The sequence below is a fragment of the Triturus cristatus genome, chromosome 12 (assembly GCF_964204655.1).
Source record: "Triturus cristatus chromosome 12, aTriCri1.1, whole genome shotgun sequence".
Classification (NCBI taxonomy): Eukaryota; Metazoa; Chordata; class Amphibia; order Caudata; family Salamandridae; genus Triturus; species Triturus cristatus.
In genome coordinates this window covers 396,208,330-396,233,158 of record NC_140595.1, presented here as the reverse complement: position 1 = coordinate 396,233,158, position 24,829 = coordinate 396,208,330, and positions in this window count along the sequence as shown.

Genomic DNA, 24,829 nt, shown 5'->3' with positions numbered 1-24,829 from the left:
AGCTCTGCTGACCTGGTTCTCTCCCTCTAAAGCAGCTCTGCTGACCTGGTTCTCTGGCTCTAAATCAGCTCTGCTGACCCGGTTCTCTCCCTCTAAAGCAGCTCTGCTGACCTGGTTTCTCTGGCTCTACAACAACTCTGCTGACCTGGTTCTCTGGCTCTAGAGCAGCTCTGCTGACCTGGTTCTCTGGCTCTAAAGCAGCTCTGCTAACATGGTTCTGTGACTCTAAGCAGCCCTGCTGACCTGGTTCTCTGGCTCTAAAGCAGCTCTGCTGACCTGGTTCTCTGGCTCTAGAGCAGCTCTGCTGACCTGGTTCTTAGGCTCTAGAGCAGCTCTGCTGACCTGCTCTCTGGCTCTACAACGGCTCTGCTGACCTGGTTCTCTGGCTCTAAAGCAGGTCTACTGACCTGGTTCTATGGTTTTAAAGCGTCTCTGCTGACCTGGTTCTCTCCCTCTAAAGCAGCTCTGCTGACCTGGTTCTCTCCCTCTAAAGCAGCTCTGTTGACCTGTTTCTCTGGCTCTAGAGCAGCTCTGCTGACCTGGTTCTCGGGCTCTAAAGCAGCTCTACTGACCTGGTTCTCTGGCTCTAAAGCAGCTCTGCTGACCTGGTTCTCTGGCACTAGAGCAGCTCTGCTGACCTGGTTCTTAGGCTCTAGAGCAGCTCTGCTGACCTAGTTCTCTCCCTCTAAAGCAGCTCTGCTGACGTGGTTTCTGTGGCTCTACAGCAGCTCTGCTGATCTGGTTCTCTGGCTCAAGAGCAGCTCTGCTGACCTGGTTCTTAGGTTGTAGAGCGGCTCTGCTGACCTGGTTCTATGGCTCTAAAGCAGCTCTGCTGACCTGGTTCTATGTCTCTAAAGCAGCTCTGCTGACCTGGTTCTATGGCTCTAAAGCAGCTCTGCTGACTTGGGTCTGTGACTCTAGAGCAGTTCTGCTGACCTGGTTCCCTTGCTTTGAAGCAGCTCTGCTGACCTGGTTCTCTGGCTCCAAAGCAGCTCTGCTGACCTGGTTCTATGGCTCTAAAGCAGCTCTACTGACCTGGTTCTCTGGCTCCAAAGCAGCTCTGCTGACCTGGTTCTTTGGCTCTAAAGCAGCTCTTCTGACCTGGTTCTCTGGCTCTAGAGCAGCTCTGCTGACCTGGTTCTCTCCCTCTAAAGCAGATCTGCTGATCTGGTTCTATGGCTCTAAAGCAGCTCTTCTGACCTGGTTCTCTGGCTCTGGAGCAGCTCTGCTGACCTGGTTCTCTCCCTCTAAAGCAGCTCTGCTGACCTGGTTCTCTGGCTCTAAATCAGCTCTGCTGACCCGGTTCTCTCCCTCTAAAGCAGCTCTGCTGACCTGGTTTCTCTGGCTCTACAACAACTCTGCTGACCTGGTTCTCTGGCTCTAGAGCAGCTCTGCTGACCTGGTTCTCTGGCTCTAAAGCAGCTCTGCTAACATGGTTCTGTGACTCTAAGCAGCCCTGCTGACCTGGTTCTCTGGCTCTAAAGCAGCTCTGCTGACCTGGTTCTCTGGCTCTAGAGCAGCTCTGCTGACCTGGTTCTTAGGCTCTAGAGCAGCTCTGCTGACCTGCTCTCTGGCTCTACAACGGCTCTGCTGACCTGGTTCTCTGGCTCTAAAGCAGGTCTACTGACCTGGTTCTATGGTTTTAAAGCGTCTCTGCTGACCTGGTTCTCTCCCTCTAAAGCAGCTCTGCTGACCTGGTTCTCTCCCTCTAAAGCAGCTCTGTTGACCTGTTTCTCTGGCTCTAGAGCAGCTCTGCTGACCTGGTTCTCGGGCTCTAAAGCAGCTCTACTGACCTGGTTCTCTGGCTCTAAAGCAGCTCTGCTGACCTGGTTCTCTGGCACTAGAGCAGCTCTGCTGACCTGGTTCTTAGGCTCTAGAGCAGCTCTGCTGACCTAGTTCTCTCCCTCTAAAGCAGCTCTGCTGACGTGGTTTCTGTGGCTCTACAGCAGCTCTGCTGATCTGGTTCTCTGGCTCAAGAGCAGCTCTGCTGACCTGGTTCTTAGGTTGTAGAGCGGCTCTGCTGACCTGGTTCTATGGCTCTAAAGCAGCTCTGCTGACCTGGTTCTATGTCTCTAAAGCAGCTCTGCTGACCTGGTTCTATGGCTCTAAAGCAGCTCTGCTGACTTGGGTCTGTGACTCTAGAGCAGTTCTGCTGACCTGGTTCCCTTGCTTTGAAGCAGCTCTGCTGACCTGGTTCTCTGGCTCCAAAGCAGCTCTGCTGACCTGGTTCTATGGCTCTAAAGCAGCTCTACTGACCTGGTTCTCTGGCTCCAGAGCAGCTCTTCTGACCGGGTTCTCTCCCTCTAAAGCAGCTCTGCTGACCTGGTTCTCTGGCTCTAAATCAGCTCTGCTCACCTGGTTCTCTCCCTCTAAAGCAGCTCTGCTGACCTGGTTTCTCTGGCTCAACAGCAGCTCTGCTGACCTGGTTCTATGTCTCTAAAGGAGGTCTACTGACCTGGTTCTATGGCTCCAAAGAAGCTCTGCTGACCTGATTCTCTGTCTCTAGAGCAGCTCTGCTGACCTGGTTCTATGGCTCTAAAGCGGCTCTGCTGACCTGGTTCTCTGTCTCTAAAGCAGCTCTGCTGGCCTGGTTTCTCTGGCTCTATAGCAGCTCTGCTCACCTGGTTCTCTCCCTCTTAAGCAGCTCTGCTGACCTGGTTTCTCTGGCTCAACAGCAGCTCTGCTGACCTGGTTCTATGTCTCTAAAGGAGGTCTACTGACCTGGTTCTATGGCTCTAAAGCAGCTCTGCTGACCTGGTTTGTAGCCTCTAGAGCAGCTCTGCTGACCTTGTTCTCTGGCTCTAAAGCAGCTCTGCTGACCTTGTTCTCTGGCTCTAAAGCAGCTCTGCTGACCTGGTTCTCTCCCTCTAAAGCAGCTCTGCTGACGTGGTTTCTCTGGCTCTACAGCAGCTCTGCTGATCTGGTTCTCTGGCTCAAGAGCAGCTCTGCTTACCTGGTTCTTAGGCTGTAGAGTGGCTCTGCTGACCTGGTTCTATGGCTCTAAAGCAGCTCTGCTGACCTGGATCCCTTGCTTTAAAGCAGCTCTGCTGACCTGATTCTCTGGCTCTAAAGCAGCTCTGCTGACCTGGTTCTATGGCTCTAAAGCAGCTCTGCTGACGTGGTTCTATAGCTCTAAAGCAGCTCTGCTGACCTGGTTCTCTGGCTCTAGAGCAGCTCTGCTGACCTGGTTCTCTCCCTCTAAAGCAGCTCTGCTCACCTGGTTCTCTGGCTCTAAATCAGCTCTGCTCACCTGGTTCTCTCCCTCTAAAGCAGCTCTGCTGACCTGGTTTCTCTGGCTCAACAGCAGCTCTGCTGACCTGGTTCTCTGGCTCTAGAGCAGCTCTGCTGACCTGGTTCTCTGGCTCTAGAGCAGCGCTGCTGATATGGTACTCTGGCTCTACAACGGCTCTGCTGACATTGTTCTCTCTCTTTGAAGCAGCTCTGCTGACCTGGTTCTCTGGCTCTAAAGGAGCTCTGCTGACTTGGTTCTATGGCTCTAAAGTGGCTCTGCTTACCTGGTTCTCTGGCTTTGAAGCAGCTCTGCAGATCTGGTTCTCTGGCTCTAGAGCAGCTCTGCTGACCTGGTTCTCTGCGTCTAGAGAAACTCTGCTGACCTGGTTCGTAGGCTCTAGAGCAGCTCTGCTGACCTGGTTCTCTGGCTCTAAAGCAGCTCTGCTGACCTGGTTCTCTCCCTCTAAGGCAGCTCTGCTGACGTGGTTTCTCTGGCTCTACAGCAGCTCTGCTGATCTGGTTCTCTGGCTCAAGAGCAGCTCTGCTGACCTGGTTCTTCGGCTCTAGAGCAGCTCTGCGGACCTGGTTCCTTTGCTTTGAAGCAGCTCTGCTGATCTGATTCTCTGGCTCAAGAGCAGCTCTGCTGACCTGGTTCTTAGGCTCTAGAGCAGCTCTGCTGACCTGGTTCTCTGGCTCTACAGCGGCTCTGCTAACCTGGTTCTCTGGCTCTGAAGCAGCTCTGCTGACCTGGTTCTCTGGCTCTAGACCAGCTCTGCTGACCTGGTTCTCTGGCTCTAAAGAGACTCTGCTGACCTGTTTTCTTTGGCTCTACAGAGGCTCTGCTGACCTGCTTCTCTGGCTCAAGAGCAGCTCTGCTGACCTGGTTCGAGGCTCTAGAGCAGCTCTGCTGACCTGGTTCTATGGCTCTAAAGCAGCTCTGCTGACCTGGTTCTCTGGCTTTGAAGCAGCTCTGCTGACCTGGTTCTTTGGCTCTAAAGCAGCTCTTCTGACCTGGTTCTCTGGCTCTAGAGCAGCTCTGCTGACCTGGTTCTCTCCCTCTAAAGCAGATCTGCTGATCTGGTTCTATGGCTCTAAAGCAGCTCTTCTGACCTGGTTCTCTGGCTCTGGAGCAGCTCTGCTGACCTGGTTCTCTCCCTCTAAAGCAGCTCTGCTGACCTGGTTCTCTGGCTCTAAATCAGCTCTGCTGACCCGGTTCTCTCCCTCTAAAGCAGCTCTGCTGACCTGGTTTCTCTGGCTCTACAACAACTCTGCTGACCTGGTTCTCTGGCTCTAGAGCAGCTCTGCTGACCTGGTTCTCTGGCTCTAAAGCAGCTCTGCTAACATGGTTCTGTGACTCTAAGCAGCCCTGCTGACCTGGTTCTCTGGCTCTAAAGCAGCTCTGCTGACCTGGTTCTCTGGCTCTAGAGCAGCTCTGCTGACCTGGTTCTTAGGCTCTAGAGCAGCTCTGCTGACCTGCTCTCTGGCTCTACAACGGCTCTGCTGACCTGGTTCTCTGGCTCTAAAGCAGGTCTACTGACCTGGTTCTATGGTTTTAAAGCGTCTCTGCTGACCTGGTTCTCTCCCTCTAAAGCAGCTCTGCTGACCTGGTTCTCTCCCTCTAAAGCAGCTCTGTTGACCTGTTTCTCTGGCTCTAGAGCAGCTCTGCTGACCTGGTTCTCGGGCTCTAAAGCAGCTCTGCTGACCTGGTTCTCTGGCTCTAAAGCAGCTCTGCTGACCTGGTTCTCTGGCACTAGAGCAGCTCTGCTGACCTGGTTCTTAGGCTCTAGAGCAGCTCTGCTGACCTAGTTCTCTCCCTCTAAAGCAGCTCTGCTGACGTGGTTTCTGTGGCTCTACAGCAGCTCTGCTGATCTGGTTCTCTGGCTCAAGAGCAGCTCTGCTGACCTGGTTCTTAGGTTGTAGAGCGGCTCTGCTGACCTGGTTCTATGGCTCTAAAGCAGCTCTGCTGACCTGGTTCTATGTCTCTAAAGCAGCTCTGCTGACCTGGTTCTATGGCTCTAAAGCAGCTCTGCTGACTTGGGTCTGTGACTCTAGAGCAGTTCTGCTGACCTGGTTCCCTTGCTTTGAAGCAGCTCTGCTGACCTGGTTCTCTGGCTCCAAAGCAGCTCTGCTGACCTGGTTCTATGGCTCTAAAGCAGCTCTACTGACCTGGTTCTCTGGCTCCAAAGCAGCTCTGCTGACCTGGTTCTTTGGCTCTAAAGCAGCTCTTCTGACCTGGTTCTCTGGCTCTAGAGCAGCTCTGCTGACCTGGTTCTCTCCCTCTAAAGCAGATCTGCTGATCTGGTTCTATGGCTCTAAAGCAGCTCTTCTGACCTGGTTCTCTGGCTCTGGAGCAGCTCTGCTGACCTGGTTCTCTCCCTCTAAAGCAGCTCTGCTGACCTGGTTCTCTGGCTCTAAATCAGCTCTGCTGACCCGGTTCTCTCCCTCTAAAGCAGCTCTGCTGACCTGGTTTCTCTGGCTCTACAACAACTCTGCTGACCTGGTTCTCTGGCTCTAGAGCAGCTCTGCTGACCTGGTTCTCTGGCTCTAAAGCAGCTCTGCTAACATGGTTCTGTGACTCTAAGCAGCCCTGCTGACCTGGTTCTCTGGCTCTAAAGCAGCTCTGCTGACCTGGTTCTCTGGCTCTAGAGCAGCTCTGCTGACCTGGTTCTTAGGCTCTAGAGCAGCTCTGCTGACCTGCTCTCTGGCTCTACAACGGCTCTGCTGACCTGGTTCTCTGGCTCTAAAGCAGGTCTACTGACCTGGTTCTATGGTTTTAAAGCGTCTCTGCTGACCTGGTTCTCTCCCTCTAAAGCAGCTCTGCTGACCTGGTTCTCTCCCTCTAAAGCAGCTCTGTTGACCTGTTTCTCTGGCTCTAGAGCAGCTCTGCTGACCTGGTTCTCGGGCTCTAAAGCAGCTCTACTGACCTGGTTCTCTGGCTCTAAAGCAGCTCTGCTGACCTGGTTCTCTGGCACTAGAGCAGCTCTGCTGACCTGGTTCTTAGGCTCTAGAGCAGCTCTGCTGACCTAGTTCTCTCCCTCTAAAGCAGCTCTGCTGACGTGGTTTCTGTGGCTCTACAGCAGCTCTGCTGATCTGGTTCTCTGGCTCAAGAGCAGCTCTGCTGACCTGGTTCTTAGGTTGTAGAGCGGCTCTGCTGACCTGGTTCTATGGCTCTAAAGCAGCTCTGCTGACCTGGTTCTATGTCTCTAAAGCAGCTCTGCTGACCTGGTTCTATGGCTCTAAAGCAGCTCTGCTGACTTGGGTCTGTGACTCTAGAGCAGTTCTGCTGACCTGGTTCCCTTGCTTTGAAGCAGCTCTGCTGACCTGGTTCTCTGGCTCCAAAGCAGCTCTGCTGACCTGGTTCTATGGCTCTAAAGCAGCTCTACTGACCTGGTTCTCTGGCTCCAGAGCAGCTCTTCTGACCGGGTTCTCTCCCTCTAAAGCAGCTCTGCTGACCTGGTTCTCTGGCTCTAAATCAGCTCTGCTCACCTGGTTCTCTCCCTCTAAAGCAGCTCTGCTGACCTGGTTTCTCTGGCTCAACAGCAGCTCTGCTGACCTGGTTCTATGTCTCTAAAGGAGGTCTACTGACCTGGTTCTATGGCTCCAAAGAAGCTCTGCTGACCTGATTCTCTGTCTCTAGAGCAGCTCTGCTGACCTGGTTCTATGGCTCTAAAGCGGCTCTGCTGACCTGGTTCTCTGTCTCTAAAGCAGCTCTGCTGGCCTGGTTTCTCTGGCTCTATAGCAGCTCTGCTCACCTGGTTCTCTCCCTCTAAAGCAGCTCTGCTGACCTGGTTTCTCTGGCTCAACAGCAGCTCTGCTGACCTGGTTCTATGTCTCTAAAGGAGGTCTACTGACCTGGTTCTATGGCTCTAAAGCAGCTCTGCTGACCTGGTTCTATGTCTCTAAAGCAGCTCTGCTGACCTGGTTCTATGTCTCTAAAGCAGCTCTGCTGACCTGGTTCTATGGCTCTAAAGCAGCTCTGCTGACCTGGGTCTGTGGCTCTAGAGCAGTTCTGCTGATCTGGTTCCCTTGCTTTGAAGCAGCCCTGCTGACCTGGTTCTCTGGCTCCAAAGCAGCTCTGCTGACCTGGTTCTATGGCTCTAAAGCAGCTCTACTGACCTGGTTCTCTGGCTCCAGAGCAGCTCTTCTGACCGGGTTCTCTCCCTCTAAAGCAGCTCTGCTGACCTGGTTCTCTGACTCTAAATCAGCTCTGCTCACCTGGTTCTCTCCCTCTAAAGCAGCTCTGCTGACCTGGTTTCTCTGGCTCAACAGCAGCTCTGCTGACCTGGTTCTCTGGCTCTAGAGCAGCTCTGCTGACCTGGTTCTATGGCTCTAGAGCAACTCTGCTGACATGGTTCTCTGGCTCTACAACGGCTCTGCTGACCTTGTTCTCTCTCTTTGAAGCAGCTCTGCTGACCTGGTTCTCTGGCTCTAATGCAGCTCTGCTGACTTCGTTCTATGGCTCTAAAGTGGCTCTGCTTACCTGGTTCTCTGGCTTTGAAGTAGCTCTGCTGATCTGGTTCTCTGGCTCTAGAGCAGCTCTGCTGACCTGGTACTCTGCGTCTAGAGAAACTCTGCTGACCTGGTTCGTAGGCTCTAGAGAAGCTCTGCTGACCTGGTTCTCTGGCTCTAAAGCAGCTCTGCTGACCTGGGTCTCTGGCTCTAAAGCAGCTTTGCTGACCTGGTTCTCTCCCTCTAAGGCAGCTCTGCTGACAATGTTTATCTGGCTCTACAGCTGCTCTGCTGGTCTGGTTCTCTGGCTCTAGAGCAGCTCTGCTGACCTGGTTCTTAGGCTCTAGAGCAGCTCTGCTGACCTGGTTCTATGGCTCTAAAGCAGATCTGCGGATCTGGTTCCCTTGCTTTGAAGCAGCTCTGCTGATCTGGTTCTCTGGCTCTAAAGCAGCTCTGCTGACCTGGTTTTATGACACTAAAGCAGCTCTGCTGACCTGGTTCTATGGCTCTAAAGCAGCTCTGCTGACCTGGTTCTCTCCCTCTAAAGAAGCTCTACTGACCTGGTTGTCTGGCTCTAAATCAGCTCTGCTCACCTGGTTGTCTCCCTCTAAAGCAGCTCTGCTGACCTGGTTTCTCTGGCTCTACAGCAGCTCTACTGACTGAGATCTCTGGCTCTAGAGCAGCTCTGCTGACCTGGTTCGCTGGCTCTAGAGCAGATCTGCTGACTTGGTTCTCTGGCTATACAATGGCTCTGCTGACCTTGTTCTCTCTCTTTGAAGCAGCTCTGCTGACCTGGTTCTCTCCCTCTAAAGCAGCTCTGCTGACCTGGTTTCTCTGGCTCTACAACAACTCTGCTGACCTGGTTCTCTGGCTCTAGAGCAGCTCTGCTGACCTGGTTCTCTGGCTCTAAAGCAGCTCTGCTAACATGGTTCTGTGACTCTAAGCAGCCCTGCTGACCTGGTTCTCTGGCTTTAAAGCAGCTCTGCTGACCTGGTTCTCTGGCTCTAGAGCAGCTCTGCTGACCTGGTTCTTAGGCTCTAGAGCAGCTCTGCTGACCTGCTCTCTGGCTCTACAACGGCTCTGCTGACCTGGTTCTCTGGCTCTAAAGCAGGTCTACTGACCTGGTTCTATGGTTTTAAAGCGTCTCTGCTGACCTGGTTCTCTTCCTCTAAAGCAGCTCGGCTGACCTGGTTCTCTCCCTCTAAAGCAGCTCTGTTGACCTGTTTCTCTGGCTCTAGAGCAGCTCTGCTGACCTGGTTCTCGGGCTCTAAAGCAGCTCTACTGACCTGGTTCTCTGGCTCTAAAGCAGCTCTGCTGACCTGGTTCTCTGGCACTAGAGCAGCTCTGCTGACCTGGTTCTTAGGCTCTAGAGCAGCTCTGCTGACCTGGTTCTCTGGCACTAGAGCAGCTCTGCTGACCTGGGTCTTAGGCTCTAGAGCAGCTCTGCTGACCTGCTCTCTGGCTCTACAATGGCTCTTCTGACCTGGTTCTCTGGCTCTAAAGAAGGTCTACTGACCTGGTTCTATGGCTCTAAAGAAGCTCTGCTGACCTGATTCTCTGTCTCTAGAGCAGCTCTGCTGACCTGGTTCTATGGCTCTAAAGCGGCTCTGCTGACCTGGTTCTCTGTCTCTAAAGCAGCTCTGCTGGCCTGGTTTCTCTGGCTCTATAGCAGCTCTGCTGACCTGGTTCTCTGCCTCTAGAGGAAATCTGCTGACCTGGTTCGTAGCCTCTAGAGCAGCTCTGCAGACCTGGTTCTCTGGTTCTAAAGCAGCTCTGCTGACCTGGTTCTCTGGCTCTAAAGCAGCTCTGCTGACCTAGTTCTCTCCCTCTAAAGCAGCTCTGCTGATGTGGTTTCTGTGGCTCTACAGCAGCTCTGCTGATCTGGTTCTCTGGCTCAAGAGCAGCTCTGCTCACCTGGTTCTTAGGTAGTAGAGCGGCTCTGCTGACCTGGTTCTATGGCTCTAAAGCAGCTCTGCTGACCTGGTTCCCTTGCTTTGAAGCAGCTCTGCTGACCTGGTTCTCTGGCTCTAAAGCAGCTCTGCTGACCTGGTTCTATGTCTCTAAAGCAGCTCTGCTGACCTGGTTCTATGGCTCTAAAGCAGCTCTGCTGACCTGGGTCTGTGGCTCTAGAGCAGTTCTGCTGACCTGGTTCCCTTGCTTTGAAGCTGCTCTGCTGACCTGGTTCTCTGGCTCCAAAGCAGCTCTGCTGACCTGGTTCTATGGCTCTAAAGCAGCTCTACTGACCTGGTTCTCTGGCTCTAGAGCAGCTCTTCTGACTGGGTTCTCTCCCTCTAAAGCAGCTCTGCTGACCTGGTTCTCTGGCTCTAAATCAGCTCTGCTCACCTGGTTCTCTCCCTCTAAAGCAGCTCTGCTGACCTGGTTTCTCTGGCTCAACAGCAGCTCTGCTGACCTGGTTCTCTGGCTCTAGAGCAGCTCTGCTGACCTGGTTCTCTGGCTCTAGAGCAACTCTGCTGACATGGTTCTCTGGCTCTACAACGGTTCTGCTGACCTTGTTCTCTCTCTTTGAAGCAGCTCTGCTGACCTGGTTCTGTGGCTCTAAAGCAGCTCTGCTGACTTCGTTCTATGGCTCTAAAGCGGCTCTGCTTACCTGGTTCTCTGGCTTTGAAGTAGCTCTGCTGATCTGGTTCTCTGGCTCTAGAGCAGCTCTGCTGACCTGGTTCTCTGCGTCTTGGTAAACTCTGCTGACCTGGTTCGTAGGCTCTAGAGAAGCTCTGCTGACCTAGTTCTCTGGCTCTAAAGCAGCTCTGCTGACCTGGGTCTCTGGCTCTAAAGCAGCTTTGCTGACCTGGTTCTCTCCCTCTAAGGCAGCTCTGCTGACAATGTTTCTCTGGCTGTACAGCTGCTCTGCTGATCTGGTTCTCTGGCTCAAGAGCAGCTCTGCTGACCTGGTTCTTAGGCTCTAGAGCAGCTCTGCTGACCTGGTTCTATGGCTCTAAAGCAGATCTGCGGATCTGGTTGCCTTGCTTTGAAGCAGCTCTGCTGATCTGGTTCTCTGGCTCTAAAGCAGCTCTGCTGACCTGGTTTTATGACACTAAAGCAGCTCTGCTGACCTGGTTCTATGGCTCTAAAGCAGCTCTGCTGACCTGGTTCTCTCCCTCTAAAGAAGCTCTACTGACCTGGTTGTCTGGCTCTAAATCAGCTCTGCTCACCTGGTTGTCTCCCTCTAAAGCAGCTCTGCTGACCTGGTTTCTCTGGCTCTACAGCAGCTCTACTGACCTAGATCTCTGGCTCTAGAGCAGCTCTGCTGACCTGGTTCGCTGGCTCTAGAGCAGATCTGCTGACCTGGTTCTCTGGCTATACAATGGCTCTGCTGACCTTGTTCTCTCTCTTTGAAGCAGCTCTGCTGACCTGGTTCTCTGGCTCTAAAGCAGCTCTGCTGACCTGGTTCTATGGCTCTGAAGCAGCTCTGCTGACCTGGTTCTCTGGCTCTAGACCAGCTCTGCTGACCTGGTTCTCTGGCTCTAAAGAGACTCTGCTGACCTGTTTTCTTTGGCTCTACAGAGGCTCTGCTGACCTGCTTCTCTGGCTCAAGAGCAGCTCTGCTGACCTGGTTCGAGGCTCTAGAGCAGCTCTGCTGACCTGGTTCTATGGCTCTAAAGCAGCTCTGCTGACCTGGTTCTCTGGCTTTGAAGCAGCTCTGCTGACCTGGTTCTTTGGCTCTAAAGCAGCTCTTCTGACCTGGTTCTCTGGCTCTAGAGCAGCTCTGCTGACCTGGTTCTCTCCCTCTAAAGCAGGTCTGCTGATCTGGTTCTATGGCTCTAAAGCAGCTCTTCTGACCTGGTTCTCTGGCTCTGGAGCAGCTCTGCTGACCTGGTTCTCTCCCTCTAAAGCAGCTCTGCTGACCTGGTTCTCTGGCTCTAAATCAGCTCTGCTGACCTGGTTCTCTCCCTCTAAAGCAGCTCAGCTGACCTGGTTTCTCTGGCTCTACAACAACTCTGCTGACCTGGTTCTCTGGCTCTAGAGCAGCTCTGCTGACCTGGTTCTCTGGCTCTAAAGCAGCTCTGCTAACATGGTTCTGTGACTCTAAGCAGCCCTGCTGACCTGGTTCTCTGGCTCTAAAGCAGCTCTGCTGACCTGGTTCTCTGGCTCTAGAGCAGCTCTGCTGACCTGGTTCTTAGGCTCTAGAGCAGCTCTGCTGACCTGCTCTCTGGCTCTACAACGGCTCTGCTGACCTGGTTCTCTGGCTCTAAAGCAGGTCTACTGACCTGGTTCTATGGTTTTAAAGCGTCTCTGCTGACCTGGTTCTCTCCCTCTAAAGCAGCTCTGCTGACCTGGTTCTCTCCCTCTAAAGCAGCTCTGTTGACCTGTTTCTCTGGCTCTAGAGCAGCTCTGCTGACCTGGTTCTCGGGCTCTAAAGCAGCTCTACTGACCTGGTTCTCTGGCTCTAAAGCAGCTCTGCTGACCTGGTTCTCTGGCACTAGAGCAGCTCTGCTGACCTGGTTCTTAGGCTCTAGAGCAGCTCTGCTGACCTAGTTCTCTCCCTCTAAAGCAGCTCTGCTGACGTGGTTTCTGTGGCTCTACAGCAGCTCTGCTGACCTGGTTCTATGTCTCTAAAGCAGCTCTGCTGACCTGGTTCTATGGCTCTAAAGCAGCTCTGCTGACCTGGGTCTGTGGCTCTAGAGCAGTTCTGCTGACCTGGTTCCCTTGCTTTGAAGCAGCTCTGCTGACCTGGTTCTCTGGCTCCAAAGCAGCTCTGCTGACCTGGTTCTATGGCTCTAAAGCAGCTCTACTGACCTGGTTCTCTGGCTCCAGAGCAGCTCTTCTGACCGGGTTCTCTCCCTCTAAAGCAGCTCTGCTGACCTGGTTCTCTGGCTCTAAATCAGCTCTGCTCACCTGGTTCTCTCCCTCTAAAGCAGCTCTGCTGACCTGGTTTCTCTGGCTCAACAGCAGCTCTGCTGACCTGGTTCTATGTCTCTAAAGCAGCTCTGCTGACCTGGTTCTCTGGCTCAAGAGCAGCTCTGCTGACCTGGTTCTTAGGTTGTAGAGCGGCTCTGCTGACCTGGTTCTATGGCTCTAAAGCAGCTCTGCTGACCTGGTTCTATGTCTCTAAAGCAGCTCTGCTGACCTGGTTCTATGGCTCTAAAGCAGCTCTGCTGACCTGGGTCTGTGGCTCTAGAGCAGTTCTGCTGACCTGGTTCCCTTGCTTTGAAGCAGCTCTGCTGACCTGGTTCTCTGGCTCCAAAGCAGCTCTGCTGACCTGGTTATATGGCTCTAAAGCAGCTCTACTGACCTGGTTCTCTGGCTCCAGAGCAGCTCTTCTGACCGGGTTCTCTCCCTCTAAAGCAGCTCTGCTGACCTGGTTCTCTGGCTCTAAATCAGCTCTGCTCACCTGGTTCTCTCCCTCTAAAGCAGCTCTGCTGACCTGGTTTCTCTGGCTCAACAGCAGCTCTGCTGACCTGGTTCTATGTCTCTAAAGGAGGTCTACTGACCTGGTTCTATGGCTCTAAAGAAGCTCTGCTGACCTGATTCTCTGTCTCTAGAGCAGCTCTGCTGACCTGGTTCTATGGCTCTAAAGCGGCTCTGCTGACCTGGTTCTCTGTCTCTAAAGCAGCTCTGCTGGCCTGGTTTCTCTGGCTCTATAGCAGCTCTGCTGACCTGGTTCTCTGCCTCTAGAGGAACTCTGCTGACCTGGTTCGTAGCCTCTAGAGTAGCTCTGCAGACCTCGTTCTCTGGCTCTAAAGCAGCTCTGCTGACCTGGTTCTCTTGCTCTAAAGCAGCTCTGCTGACCTAGTTCTCTCCCTCTAAAGCAGCTCTGCTGACGTGGTTTCTGTGGCTCTACAGCAGCTCTGCTGATCTGGTTCTCTGGCTCAAGAGCAGCTCTGCTGACCTGGTTCTTAGGTTGTAGAGCGGCTCTGCTGACCTGGTTCTATGGCTCTAAAGCAGCTCTGCTGACCTGGTTCTATGTCTCTAAAGCAGCTCTGCTGACCTGGTTCTATGTCTCTAAAGCAGCTCTGCTGACCTGGTTCTATGGCTCTAAAGCAGCTCTGCTGACCTGGGTCTGTGGCTCTAGAGCAGTTCTGCTGACCTGGTTCCCTTGCTTTGAAGCAGCTCTGCTGACCTGGTTCTCTGGCTCCAAAGCAGCTCTGCTGACCTGGTTCTATGGCTCTAAAGCAGCTCTACTGACCTGGTTCTCTGGCTCCAGAGCAGCTCTTCTGACCGGGTTCTCTCCCTCTAAAGCAGCTCTGCTGACCTGGTTCTCTGGCTCTAAATCAGCTCTGCTCACCTGGTTCTCTCCCTCTAAAGCAGCTCTGCTGACCTGGTTTCTCTGGCTCAACAGCAGCTCTGCTGACCTGGTTCTCTGGCTCTAGAGCAGCTCTGCTGACCTGGTTCTATGGCTCTAGAGCAACTCTGCTGACATGGTTCTCTGGCTCTACAACGGCTCTGCTGACCTTGTTCTCTCTCTTTGAAGCAGCTCTGCTGACCTGGTTCTCTGGCTCTAATGCAGCTCTGCTGACTTCGTTCTATGGCTCTAAAGTGGCTCTGCTTACCTGGTTCTCTGGCTTTGAAGTAGCTCTGCTGATCTGGTTCTCTGGCTCTAGAGCAGCTCTGCTGACCTGGTACTCTGCGTCTAGAGAAACTCTGCTGACCTGGTTCGTAGGCTCTAGAGAAGCTCTGCTGACCTGGTTCTCTAGCTCTAAAGCAGCTCTGCTGACCTGGGTCTCTGGCTCTAAAGCAGCTTTGCTGACCTGGTTCTCTCCCTCTAAGGCAGCTCTGCTGACAATGTTTATCTGGCTCTACAGCTGCTCTGCTGATCTGGTTCTCTGGCTCTAGAGCAGCTCTGCTGACCTGGTTCTTAGGCTCTAGAGCAGCTCTGCTGACCTGGTTCTATGGCTCTAAAGCAGATCTGCGGATCTGGTTCCCTTGCTTTGAAGCAGCTCTGCTGATCTGGTTCTCTGGCTCTAAAGCAGCTCTGCTGACCTGGTTTTATGACACTAAAGCAGCTCTGCTGACCTGGTTCTATGGCTCTAAAGCAGCTCTGCTGACCTGGTTCTCTCCCTCTAAAGAAGCTCTACTGACCTGGTTGTCTGGCTCTAAATCAGCTCTGCTCACCTGGTTGTCTCCCTCTAAAGCAGCTCTGCTGACCTGGTTTCTCTGGCTCTACAGCAGCTCTACTGACTTAGATCTCTGGCTCTAGAGCAGCTCTGCTGACCTGGTTCGCTGGCTCTAGAGCAGATCCGCTGACTTGGTTCTCTGGCTATACAATGGCTCTGCTGACCTTGTTCTCTCTCTTTGAAGCAGCTCTGCTGACCTGGTTCTCTCCCTCTAAAGCAGCTCTGCTGACCTGGTTTCTCTGGCTCTACAACAACTCTGCTGACCTGGTTCTCTGGCTCTAGAGCAGCTCTGCTGACCTGGTTCTCTGGCTCTAAAGCAGCTCTGCTAACATGGTTCTGTGACTCTAAGCAGCCCTGCTGACCTGGTTCTCTGGCTTTAAAGCAGCTCTGCTGACCTGGTTCTCTGGCTCTAGAGCAGCTCTGCTGACCTGGTTTCTCTGGCTCAACAGCAGCTCTGCTGACCTGGTTCTATGTCTCTAAAGCAGCTCTGCTGACCTGGTTCTCTGGCTCAAGAGCAGCTCTGCTGACCTGGTTCTTAGGTTGTAGAGCGGCTCTGCTGACCTGGTTCTATGGCTCTAAAGCAGCTCTGCTGACCTGGTTCTATGTCTCTAAAGCAGCTCTGCTGACCTGGTTCTATGGCTCTAAAGCAGCTCTGCTGACCTGGGTCTGTGGCTCTAGAGCAGTTCTGCTGACCTGGTTCCCTTGCTTTGAAGCAGCTCTGCTGACCTGGTTCTCTGGCTCCAAAGCAGCTCTGCTGACCTGGTTATATGGCTCTAAAGCAGCTCTACTGACCTGGTTCTCTGGCTCCAGAGCAGCTCTTCTGACCGGGTTCTCTCCCTCTAAAGCAGCTCTGCTGACCTGGTTCTCTGGCTCTAAATCAGCTCTGCTCACCTGGTTCTCTCCCTCTAAAGCAGCTCTGCTGACCTGGTTTCTCTGGCTCAACAGCAGCTCTGCTGACCTGGTTCTATGTCTCTAAAGGAGGTCTACTGACCTGGTTCTATGGCTCTAAAGAAGCTCTGCTGACCTGATTCTCTGTCTCTAGAGCAGCTCTGCTGACCTGGTTCTATGGCTCTAAAGCGGCTCTGCTGACCTGGTTCTCTGTCTCTAAAGCAGCTCTGCTGGCCTGGTTTCTCTGGCTCTATAGCAGCTCTGCTGACCTGGTTCTCTGCCTCTAGAGGAACTCTGCTGACCTGGTTCGTAGCCTCTAGAGTAGCTCTGCAGACCTCGTTCTCTGGCTCTAAAGCAGCTCTGCTGACCTGGTTCTCTTGCTCTAAAGCAGCTCTGCTGACCTAGTTCTCTCCCTCTAAAGCAGCTCTGCTGACGTGGTTTCTGTGGCTCTACAGCAGCTCTGCTGATCTGGTTCTCTGGCTCAAGAGCAGCTCTGCTGACCTGGTTCTTAGGTTGTAGAGCGGCTCTGCTGACCTGGTTCTATGGCTCTAAAGCAGCTCTGCTGACCTGGTTCTATGTCTCTAAAGCAGCTCTGCTGACCTGGTTCTATGTCTCTAAAGCAGCTCTGCTGACCTGGTTCTATGGCTCTAAAGCAGCTCTGCTGACCTGGGTCTGTGGTTCTAGAGCAGTTCTGCTGACCTGGTTCCCTTGCTTTGAAGCAGCTCTGCTGACCTGGTTCTCTGGCTCCAAAGCAGCTCTGCTGACCTGGGTCTCTGGCTCTAAAGCAGCTTTGCTGACCTGGTTCTCTCCCTCTAAGGCAGCTCTGCTGACAATGTTTATCTGGCTCTACAGCTGCTCTGCTGATCTGGTTCTCTGGCTCTAGAGCAGCTCTGCTGACCTGGTTCTTAGGCTCTAGAGCAGCTCTGCTGACCTGGTTCTATGGCTCTAAAGCAGATCTGCGGATCTGGTTCCCTTGCTTTGAAGCAGCTCTGCTGATCTGGTTCTCTGGCTCTAAAGCAGCTCTGCTGACCTGGTTTTATGACACTAAAGCAGCTCTGCTGACCTGGTTCTATGGCTCTAAAGCAGCTCTGCTGACCTGGTTCTCTCCCTCTAAAGAAGCTCTACTGACCTGGTTGTCTGGCTCTAAATCAGCTCTGCTCACCTGGTTGTCTCCCTCTAAAGCAGCTCTGCTGACCTGGTTTCTTTGGCTCTACAGCAGCTCTACTGACTTAGATCTCTGGCTCTAGAGCAGCTCTGCTGACCTGGTTCGCTGGCTCTAGAGCAGATCCGCTGACTTGGTTCTCTGGCTATACAATGGCTCTGCTGACCTTGTTCTCTCTCTTTGAAGCAGCTCTGCTGACCTGGTTCTCTCCCTCTAAAGCAGCTCTGCTGACCTGGTTTCTCTGGCTCTACAACAACTCTGCTGACCTGGTTCTCTGGCTCTAGAGCAGCTCTGCTGACCTGGTTCTCTGGCTCTAAAGCAGCTCTGCTAACATGGTTCTGTGACTCTAAGCAGCCCTGCTGACCTGGTTCTCTGGCTTTAAAGCAGCTCTGCTGACCTGGTTCTCTGGCTCTAGAGCAGCTCTGCTGACCTGGTTCTTAGGCTCTAGAGCAGCTCTGCTGACCTGCTCTCTGGCTCTACAACGGCTCTGCTGACCTGGTTCTCTGGCTCTAAAGCAGGTCTACTGACCTGGTTCTATGGTTTTAAAGCGTCTCTGCTGACCTGGTTCTCTTCCTCTAAAGCAGCTCGGCTGACCTGGTTCTCTCCCTCTAAAGCAGCTCTGTTGACCTGTTTCTCTGGCTCTAGAGCAGCTCTGCTGACCTGGTTCTCGGGCTCTAAAGCAGCTCTACTGACCTGGTTCTCTGGCTCTAAAGCAGCTCTGCTGACCTGGTTCTCTGGCACTAGAGCAGCTCTGCTGACCTGGTTCTTAGGCTCTAGAGCAGCTCTGCTCACCTGGTTCTCTGGCACTAGAGCAGCTCTGCTGACCTGGTTCTTAGGCTCTAGAGCAGCTCTGCTGACCTGCTCTCTGGCTCTACAATGGCTCTTCTGACCTGGTTCTCTGGCTCTAAAGAAGGTCTACTGACCTGGTTCTATGGCTCTAAAGAAGCTCTGCTGACCTGATTCTCTGTCTCTAGAGCAGCTCTGCTGACCTGGTTCTATGGCTCTAAAGCGGCTCTGCTGACCTGGTTCTCTGTCTCTAAAGCAGCTCTGCTGGCCTGGTTTCTCTGGCTCTATAGCAGCTCTGCTGACCTGGTTCTCTGCCTCTAGAGGAACTCTGCTGACCTGGTTCGTAGCCTCTAGAGCAGCTCTGCAGACCTGGTTCTCTGGCTCTAAAGCAGCTCTGCTGACCTGGTTCTCTGGCTCTAAAGCAGCTCGGCTGACCTAGTTCTCTCCCTCTAAAGCAGCTCTGCTGATGTGGTTTCTGTGGCTCTACAGCAGCTCTGCTGATCTGGTTCTCTGGCTCAAGAGCAGCTCTGCTCACCTGGTTCTTAGGTAGTAGAGCGGCTCTGCTGACCTGGTTCTATGGCTCTAAAGCAGCTCTGCTGACCTGGTTCCCTTGCTTTGAAGCAGCTCTGCTGACCTGGTTCTCTGGCTCTAAAGCAGCTCTGCTGACCTGGTTCTATGTCTCTAAAGCAGCTCTGCTGACCTGGTTCTATGGCTCTAAAGCAGCTCTGCTGACCTGGGTCTGTGGCTCTAGAGCAGTTCTGCTGACCTGGTTCCCTTGCTTTGAAGCTGCTCTGCTGACCTGGTTCTCTGGCTCCAAAGCAGCTCTGCTGACCTGGTTCTATGGCTCTAAAGCAGCTCTACTGACCTGGTTCTCTGGCTCTAGAGCAGCTCTTCTGACCGGGTTCTCTCCCTCTAAAGCAGCTCTGCTGACCTGGTTCTCTGGCTCTAAATCAGCTCTGCTCACCTGGTTCTCTCCCTCTAAAGCAGCTCTGCTGACCTGGTTTCTCTGGCTCAACAGCAGCTCTGCTGACCTGGTTCTCTGGCTCTAGAGCAGCTCTGCTGACCTGGTTCTCTGGCTCTAGAGCAACTCTGCTGACATGGTTCTCTGGCTCTACAACGGCTCTGCTGACCTTGTTCTCTCTCTTTGAAGCAGCTCTGCTGACCTGGTTCTGTGGCTCTAAAGCAGCTCTGCTGACTTCGTTCTATGGCTCTAAAGCGGCTCTGCTTACCTGGTTCTCTGGCTTTGAAGTAGCTCTGCTGATCTGGTTCTCTGGCTTTGAAGTAGCTCTGCTGACCTGGTTCGTAGGCTCTAGAGAAGCTCTGCTGACCTAGTTCTCTGGCTCTAAAGCAGCTCTGCTGACATGGGTCTCTGGCTCTAAAGCAGCTTTGCTGACCTGGTTCTCTCCCTCTAAGGCAGCTCTGCTGACAATGTTTCTCTGGCTGTACAGCTGCTCTGCTGATCTGGTTCTCTGGCTCAAGAGCAGCTCTGCTGACCTGGTTCTTAGGCTCTAGAGCAGATCTGCTGACCTGGTTCTATGGCTCTAAAGCAGATCTGCGGATCTGGTTGCCTTGCTTTGAAGCAGCTCTGCTGATCTGGTTCTCTGGCTCTAAAGCAGCTCTGCTGACCTGGTTTTATGACACTAAAGCAGCTCTGCTGACCTGGTTCTATGGCTCTAAAGCAGCTCTGCTGACCTGGTTCTCTCCCTCTAAAGAAGCTCTACTGACCTGGTTGTCTGGCTCTAAATCAGCTCTGCTCACCTGGTTGTCTCCCTCTAAAGCAGCTCTGCTGACCTGGTTTCTCTGGCTCTACAGCAGCTCTACTGACCTAGATCTCTGGCTCTAGAGCAGCTCTGCTGACCTGGTTCGCTGGCTCTAGAGCAGATCTGCTGACCTGGTTCTCTGGCTATACAATGGCTCTGCTGACCTTGTTCTCTCTCTTTGAAGCAGCTCTGCTGACCTGGTTCTCTGGCTCTAAAGCAGCTCTGCTGACCTGGTTCTATGGCTCTAAAGTGGCTCTGCTGACCTGGTTTCTCTGGCTCTACAGCGACTCTGCTGACCTGCTTCTCTGGCTCAAGAGCAGCTCTGCTGACCTGGTTCGAGGATATAGAGCAGCTCTGCTGTTCTGGTTCTATGGCTCTAAAGCAGCTCTGCTGACCTGGTTCTCTGGCTTTGAAGCAGCTCTGCTGACCTGGTTCTCTGGCTCTAAAGCAGCTCTGCTAACCTGGTTGAATTGCTCTAAAGCAGCTCGGCTGACCTGGTTCTATGGCTCTAAAGCAGCTCTGCTGACCTGGTTCTCTCCCTCTAAAGCAGCTCTGCTGGCCTGGTTCGTAGCCTCTAGAGCAGCTCTGCCGACCTTGTTCTCTGGCTCTAAAGCAGCTCTACTGACATTGTTCTCTGGCTCTAAAGCAGCTCTGCTGACCTGGTTCTCTCCCTCTAAAGCAGCTCTGCTGACGTGGTTTCTCTGGCTCTACAGCAGCTCTGCTGATCTGGTTCTCTGGCTCAAGAGCAGCTCTGCTTACCTGGTTCTTAGGCTGTAAAGCGGCTCTGATGACCTGGTTCTATGGCTCTAAAGCAGCTCTGCTGACCTGGATCCCTTGCTTTGAAGCAGCTCTGCTGACCTGGTTCTCTGGCTCTAAAGCAGCTCTGCTGACCTGGTTCTATGGCTCTAAAGCAGCTCTGCTGACTTGGTTCTATAGCTCTAAAGCAGCTCTGCTGACCTGGTTCTCTGGCTCTAGAGCAGCTCTGCTGACCTGGTTCTCTCCCTCTAAAGCAGCTCTGCTCACCTGGTTCTCTGGCTCTAAATCAGCTCTGCTCACCTGGTTCTCTCCCTCTAAAGCAGCTCTGCTCACCTGGTTTCTCTGGCTCAACAGCAGCTCTGCTGACCTGGTTCTCTGGCTCTAGAGCAGCGCTGCTGACATGGTACTCTGGCTCTACAACGGCTCTGCTGACCTTGTTCTCTCTCTTTGAAGCAGCTCTGCTGACCTGGTTCTCTGGCTCTAAAGGAGCTCTGCTGACTTGGTTCTATGGCTCTAAAGTGGCTCTGCTTACCTGGTTCTCTGGCTTTGAAGCAGCTCTGCTGATCTGGTTCTCTGGCTCTAGAGCAGCTCTGCTGACCTGGTTCTCTGTGTATAGAGAAACTCTGCTGACCTGGTTCGTAGGCTCTAGAGCAGCTCTGCTGGCCTGGTTCTCTGGCTCTAAAGCAGCTCTGCTGACCTGGTTCTATGGCTCTAAAGTGGCTCTGCTGACCTGGTTTCTCTGGCTCTACAGCTGCTCTGCTGACCTGCTTCTCTGGCTCAAGAGCAGCTCTGCTGACCTGGTTCGAGGATCTAGAGCAGCTCTGCTGTTCTGGTTCTATGGCTCTAAAGCAGCTCTGCTGACCTGGTTCTCTGGCTTTGAAGCAGCTCTGCTTACCTGGTTCTCTGGCTCTAAAGCAGCTCTGCTAACCTGGTTGAATTGCTCTAAAGCAGCTCGGCTGACCTGGTTCTATGGCTCTAAAGCAGCTCTGCTGACCTGGTTCTCTCCCTCTAAAGCAGCTCTGCTGGCCTGGTTCGTAGCCTCTAGAGCAGCTCTGCCGACCTTGTTCTCTGGCTCTAAAGCAGCTCTACTGACCTTGTTCTCTGGCTCTAAAGCAGCTCTGCTGACCTGGTTCTCTCCCTCTAAAGCAGCTCTGCTGATGTGGTTTCTCTGGCTCTACAGCAGCTCTGCTGATTTGGTTCTCTGGCTCAAGAGCAGCTCTGCTTACCTGGTTCTTAGGCTGTAGAGCGGCTCTGCTGACCTGGTTCTATGGCTCTAAAGCAGCTCTGCTGACCTGGATCCCTTGCTTTGAAGCAGCTCTGCTGACCGGGTTCTCTGGCTCTAAAGCAGCTCTGCTGACCTGGTTCTATGGCTCTAAAGCAGCTCTGCTGACTTGGTTCTATAGCTCTAAAGCAGCTCTGCTGACCTGGTTCTCTGGCTCTAGAGCAGCTCTGCTGACCTGGTTCTCTCCCTCTAAAGCAGCTCTGCTCACCTGGTTCTCTGGCTCTAAATCAGCTCTGCTACCCTGGTTCTCTCCCTCTAAAGCAGCTCTGCTCACCTGGTTTCTCTGGCTCAACAGCAGCTCTGCTGACCTGGTTCTCTGGCTCTAGAGCAGCTCTGCTGACCTGGTTCTCTGGCTCTAGAGCAGCGCTGCTGACATGGTACTCTGGCTCTACAACGGCTCTGCTGACCTTGTTCTCTCTCTTTGAAGCAGCTCTGCTGACCTGGTTCTCTGGCTCTAAAGGAGCTCTGCTGACTTGGTTCTATGGCTCTAAAGTGGCTCTGCTTACCTGGTTCTCTGGCTTTGAAGCAGCTCTGCTGATCTGGTTCTCTGGCTCTAGAGCAGCTCTGCTGACCTGGTTCTCTGCGTCTAGAGAAACTCTGCTGACCTGGTTCTCTCCCTCTAAGGCAGCTCTGCTGACGTGGTTTCTCTGGCTCTACAGCAGCTCTGCTGATCTGGTTCTCTGGCTCACTAGCAGCTCTGCTGACCTGGTTCTTCGGCTCTAGAGCAGCTCTGCTGACCTGGTTCTATGGCTCTAAAGCATCTCTGCCGCCTGGTTCCTTTGCTTTGAAGCAGCCCTGCTGATCTGGTTCTCTGGCTCTAGAGCAGCTCTGCTGACCTGGTTCTTAGGCTCTAGAGCAGCTCTGCTGACCTGGTTCTCTGGCTCTACAGCGGCTCTGCTGACCTGGTTCTCTGGATCTGAAGCAGCTCTGCTGACCTGGTTCTCTGGCTCTAGAGCAGCTCTGCTGACCTGGTTCTCTGGCTCTAGAGCAGCTCTGCTGACCTGGTTCTCTGGCTCTAAAGCAGCTCTGCTGACCTGGTTCTATGGCTCTAAAGAGACTCTGCTGACCTGGTTTCTTTGGCTCTAAAGCGGCTCTGCTGACCTGCTTCTCTGGCTCAAGAGCAGCTCTGCTGACCTTGTTCGAGGCTCTAGAGCAGCTCTGCTGACCTGGTTCTATGGCTCTAAAGCAGCTCTGCTGAACTGGTTCTCTGGCTTTGAAGCAGCTCTGCTGACCTGGTTCTTTGGCTCTAAAACAGCTCTTCTGACCTGGTTCTCTGGCTCTAGAGCAGCTCTGCTGACCTGGTTCTCTCCCTCTAAAGCAGCTCTGCTGATCTGGTTCTATGGCTCTAAAGCAACTCTTCTGACCTGGTTCTCTGGCTCTGGAGCAGCTCTGCTGACCTGGTTCTCTCCCTCTAAAGCAGCTCTGCTGACCTGGTTCTCTGGCTCTAAATCAGCTCTGCTGACCTGGTTATCTCCCTCTAAAGCAGCTCTGCTGACCTGGTTCTCTGGCTCTACAACAACTCTGCTGACCTGGTTCTCTGGCTCTAGAGCAGCTCTGCTGACCTGGTTCTCTGGCTCTAAAGCAGCTCTGCTAACATGGTTCTGTGACTCTAAGCAGCCCTGCTGACCTGGTTCTCTGTCTTTAAAGCAGCTCTGCTGACCTCGTTCTCTGGCTCTAGAGCAGCTCTGCTGACCTGGTTCTTAGGCTCTAGAGCAGCTCTGCTGACCTGCTCTCTGGCTCTACAACGGCTCTGCTGACCTGGTTCTCTGGCTCTAAAGCAGGTCTACTGACCTGGTTCTATGGGTTTAAAGCGTCTCTGCTGACCTGGTTCTCTCCCTCTAAAGCAGCTCTGCTGACCTGGTTCTCTCCCTCTAAAGCAGCTCTGTTGACCTGTTTCTCTGGCTCTAGAGCAGCTCTGCTGACCTGGTTCTCGGGCTCTAAAGCAGCTCTACTGACCTGGTTCTCTGGTTCTAAAGCAGCTCTGCTGACCTGGTTCTCTGGCACTAGAGCAGCTCTGCTGACCTGGTTCTTAGGCTCTAGAGCAGCTCTGCTGACCTGCTCTCTGGCTCTACAATGGCTCTGTTGACCTGGTTCTCTGGCTCTAAAGGAGGTCTACTGACCTGGTTCTATGGCTCTAAAGAAGCTCTGCTGACCTGATTCTCTGTCTCTAGAGCAGCTCTGCTGACCTGGTTCTATGGCTCTAAAGCGGCTCTGCTGACCTGGTTCTCTGTCTCTAAAGCAGCTCTGCTGGCCTGGTTTCTCTGGCTCTATAGCAGCTCTGCTGACCTGGTTCTCTGCCTCTAGAGGAACTCTGCTGACCTGGTTCGTAGCCTCTAGAGCAGCTCTGCTGACCTGGTTCTCTGGCTCTAAAGCAGCTCTGCTGACCCGGTTCTCTGGTTCTAAAGCAGCTCTGCTGACCTAGTTCTCTCCCTCTAAAGCAGCTCTGCTGACGTGGTTTCTGTGGCTCTACAGCAGCTCTGCTGATCTGGTTCTCTGGCTCAAGAGCAGCTCTGCTGACCTGGTTCTTAGGTTGTAGAGCGGCTCTGCTGACCTGGTCTAATGGCTCTAAAGCAGCTCTGCTGACCTGGTTCCCTTGCTTTGAAGCAGCTCTGCTGACCTGGTTCTATGTCTCTAAAGCAGCTCTGCTGACCTGGTTCTATGGCTCTAGAGCAGTTCTGCTGACCTGGTTCTCTCCCTCTAAAGCAGCTAGGCTGACCTGGTTCTCTGGCTCTAAATCAGCTCTGCTCACCTGGTTCTCTCCCTCTAAAGCAGCTCTGCTGACCTGGTTTCTCTGGCTCAACAGCAGCTCTGCTGACCTGGTTCTCTGGCTCTAGAGCAGCTCTGCTGACCTGGTTCTCTGGCTCTAGAGCAGCTCTGCTGACATGGTTCTCTGGCTCTACAACGGCTCTGCTGACCTTGTTCTCTCTCTTTGAAGCAGCTCCGCTGACCTGGTTCTCTGGCTCTAAAGCAGCTCTGCTGACTTGGTTCTATGGCTCTAAAACGGTTCTGCTTACCTGGTTCTCTGGCTTTGAAGCAGCTCTGCTGATCTGGTTCTCTGACTCTAGAGCAGCTCTGCTGACCGGGTTCTCTCCCTCTAAAGAAGCTCTGCTGACCTAGTTCTCTGACTCTAAAGCAGCTCTGTTGAACTTTTTCTCTCCCTCTGAAGCAGCTCTGCTGACCTGGTTTCTCTGGTTCTGCAGCAGCTCTGCTGACCTGGTTCCCTGGCTCTAGAGCAGCTCTACTGGCCTGGTTCTCAGGCTCTAGAGCAGCTCTGCTGACCTGGTTGTCTGGCTCTAGAGCAGCTCTGTTGACCTGGTTCTTAGGCTCTAGAGCAGCTCTGCTGACCTGGTTCTCATTCTCTACAACAGCTCCGCTGACCTGGTTCCCTTGCTTTGAAGCAGCTCTGCTGACCTGGTTCTCTTGCTCTAGAGCAGCTCTGCTG